The sequence below is a fragment of the Chenopodium album genome, chromosome 16, assembly GCF_948465745.1.
Source record: "Chenopodium album chromosome 16, dcCheAlbu1.1, whole genome shotgun sequence".
Classification (NCBI taxonomy): Eukaryota; Viridiplantae; Streptophyta; class Magnoliopsida; order Caryophyllales; family Amaranthaceae; genus Chenopodium; species Chenopodium album.
Genome location: NC_137849.1, coordinates 40219551 through 40223950, shown reverse-complemented (window position 1 = coordinate 40223950; position 4400 = coordinate 40219551).

Here is a 4400-nt window from a genome sequence, read left to right as displayed (position 1 = left end):
AGAGAAAATCAGCCAAATATAAAGCATCAATGTGTTCTCTTTTAATTGCAGTATCAGATGACAGGTTGATAAAGAGAAACATATACTGTATTAGCTGAATAAACCAACCAATTTTAACAATTACTTTACGACTTTTTTAAAAACGGAAGAAGTATGTATTTAATACAGGGCTAGAATTAATAAATAGAATAGAATAGAAAAAATAAAAAATGTTTCTTATAATAAAAGCATTCAACACCCCTCAATTTAATAAATTTGATCGTCAGCTATTATAACAACCACATCCCCATGACCTATGAATCCAAACACTTTAAATACTTAGTTCAACACACAATAAACATCTATGAATTATGAATATGATATATCCATCCATCCATCCTATAAACTTTAATTCGTTTTCAACACCCTTTGCTTTTATTAACAACTACATCCACCTATACGTACTGCTCCCCTGTCCCTCTCCCCTTCTCTCTTTTCTTTCTTACGTTAGTGAGTAACTGCATGCAAAATATCTTTCTTTACCGGTCCGTAGATAGATAGGTACCTATCTAATATGACGTTAATAATCAATGCATGACAAAATCATACGTTGATTGGAAATATTTAAATAATCTAATCTGTATTATTTTATTTTATTATTTTTTTTTTAATATATATTTTTGTATTCGACTCAAGGGTTATTTATATCTTCTTTTTTTTTTTATTACGCCGAATACGTAGAGTATTATTTTGTGCGGAGAAATTATTCCTTAAGTAAATGTAGCAATGTTCAAGTAGATCATTCCCCTCGTACACTAACTATATAATAACGACGTTTTTAAAATTAAATGCAAGATTAAGACAGTAATTAATTATGCAAGAGCAGCAACCAACCAATTCATCTAAAATTTAGAAACTTGATAGTTAATTAGAGACTTTAGTAAGAGATAATATTGTGTTAAGAACTTTAAGAAACCAAGAGATTGTATATTTCATGGAGTAGTAGCTGCGAATATTGATTGTTGAATTAAACAAATGATATATACCGGATTTTTTTTTTCTTTTTTTTTTATTACTCTGTATCATGTACTAAAATATCCTACATATTGCTGACGGGTTTAGGGGCACCTCATGTTTGAGCTCATGTACACCATCCTTTCACAATATAATACATACTGCCTCCGTCTCATATTAGTTGTAATTTTGGGGTATTATTTATGAGTTATAAAATACTCTAAAGTTGTAACTAATGTATGTTATAGGGGTTAGAAGGTATGTTAACTAATGTATTGATTAATGAAACCAAAAGCATATAATTGATTAATGCAATTTATTTGTAAAGTGATTGGTTGATAATATCTTAATGTTATAGTTGGCAACTTAATATTGGTGGATCATCTCTTATGTCATGTGTGGTTGGTTATAAATCAATTGGAAGAGAGTAGTCATATTACTCATATATAATTGTTTAAAGCTGTCATGTTCTTTCCTCTAATTGAAAGGCTTTTATTGCATATTTGAAGAGTGTTTGTAAAAAACAATTTCAAATAATTTCAACATTTACAGAGGCAATCAACTTAAGCTAACTAATTTCTTATATATATACTATCTCCATCCCAATAATTTCAACATTTACAGACGCAATCAACTTAAGCTAACTAATTTCTTATATATATATACTATCTCCGTCCCATAATACATGAGACGTTAGACTTTTTTTTCAATATTCATGCATTAAGTTTGACCATACTTTTTTACTAATATAATATCATAAAATATGTTGTTAGATAGGTTTTGATATAAAGTTTCATGATATAATTTTAAAAATAACTTTAATTAATATTTAATTATATAAAAATAAAGTCAAATTAGTACATTAGCATGTTTGCAATGTTTAAATGTGTCATGTATTATGAGATAAATAGAGACATAGAAGTATGTTGTAGTAGAAAGTCTTTCTGTTTGTTAACTTATTATTACTTTAAAAAAAAATAGTGTAAACTTATTACTTATTATAACTACTACGTATACTAATTACTTTCTTTGTCCCTTTATTTTTGTCCCATTGTCATTTTTTGAGTCAAACTTTATAAATTTTGGCCGTAAATTATCATTAATCTATAAAAGATAATATAATCATGAGTGATCTTGTTAGATTCGACTCATTGCATATTTTACTAATATCACGTTTTTATAATTTTTCGTGTCTAAAATAAAGATTTATGTGTGTTTTAAGACGAAAAAGTCAAATAAAGCAAAAATAAATAAATAAATAGAGACAGTGAGAGTCTGAAGTAAAACTTCTTAACTTATCTGTATTCGAAGAAGAGTTAATGTAGAAGTTTCTACTTCCAAAAATAAATTAAACATGATAATTAAAACCACAAAAAAAATTTATTTTTTGGTGATACTTGTGACGATTAGAGGTTTGAGTTTAATGAAATAATGTAGTCAAGCTAGTCGTGCCATTCATTTCATGTTGGATTAAACTAAGCCAAGCTCGTGCCACTCATATAGTCATAACTCATAAGTCATAACCCCCCAACCTAAGTAAATTCAAGGTATTTAATTTTTTTATTTATACTCATAATTCTCCAAGCCGGCTCTGTCCTGGCTCTCGCTGATTTATAAGAATGCAGCTAGACACGACCTATTAATCACTCTAACTTTGTCTAGCCGCTTGCATGTCAGCATGCAACTCGGCAAGGAGCACGGATCACGGACCACCACCAGGTCCGATCCGAGTACACCACAAGGTGGTGGACGAAAGATATCTTGTGGCTCCCAAGTAATCATGCACCCAAGAAGTATCATGTATATGTATGTACTCCTCATTATATCACATAGTTTAAAAGGTTGATGACAAGTATGCAGATTGGATGGCTAATATAGGTCATTTAGTGTCTAATAATATGGATATATATTAATGTTTGTAATAGCCATAGCCTATTCCCTATTCTTTCTTCTGATACGCTAGGATGAAATTTCCCTCGTGAGGAGAGCTCTTAATGTTATTTTCCTTACGTTAAAAAAAATAAAATAAAATAAAATAAATCATGAGTTTGTGACCCAACTCCAGATAGGGAAGGAAATCTTATCTAGTCATACAATGGCCTATCTACTAGTCCATGAATGACAACTATTATTCTTAAGATCAAATTAATAAGTTGTTTTCATTAATGATATATGGAATTCATACGTATGGCATCTTCAGTATATTAGCTGTACTTTAGTGCAAAAATATACTTAACCACTTGACCTAACAGGATATTACGTATATATGCATGTGTTGATTAGCATCTATTTTGGCCTAGATGGCATTGTATTCCTATTGTTTTATATTACGATGCAATGTCATAAATAAAGATTATGATTTTTTTGTGAAAAACTACCTAATAAAACTCGAATTTGTGATGAGAAACTACCTAATGAAAACTATTCTGTTCAACAAAAAATAATTTCAATTTAGTAACATTAATTTCAATTTATTAAAAGTCAGTAAACTTAAAGAAGAAGTATAGTATAAAATCAGAAAAAATAATTTCAATTCAATAAAAATAATTTAAGTTCGGTAAAAAATATAATTTTAGTTCAGTAAAAATAATTTCAGTTCAGCAAAAATAAGGTGAAGTGAACGAGACCTTAATTTATTTTTGTACTTCACTTTAATTCAACTTAATTCATTTTGCTACTTCAACTTAGTTTAATTCAGCATATATATATATTTTCCTACTCAATTCATTTTCCTACTCAAACTAATAAGAAGAATCAAAACATTCATCTAGTAACCTATTTAAAGTTTTAGACTTAGTACATTTTTGAACTCCAAATATATACATTGTCGCCACAATAGTATGCAATTGATCATGCAATTAAGTATACTTTTGGACATACATTATGAACAAACATTATACCAAAACACCCCACACTACATAAAAGGTGCATTTAATACTAATTCAATTCAATTCTACGCATAATAATCTAACATGTTATGATATCATATATCATGAAGTCGTACATCTACATATATAGTTTCTTCTAATATATATTTATGACAATTATTAACACTATACTAGATTCGTATTATAAAAGTGCTTATGAATTGGGATTATTTTTTTAATTTTATTATAATTCTCCTGAATGATATGATTGTCAAAAGATATAATTGGCACAGAGGAGAATGGTGTGTAAATCTGACTGGAAAGCATAAACAGAAATGGTAGGGAAGCAAATTAAATTAGCTAAGGATGATAAGTAAAGTTGCATAAGTTATAATTACTGCTCATCACATGTCTATTTATGTAGCCGTGGGGAATGTTGAACATTTAATAAGGGTAATTTAGGTATTATAAACAATTTCCAAATTAAGTGTCAATCATATATCTAACAAGTTTTTTCAAAAAAATAAAAAACAAGATTTT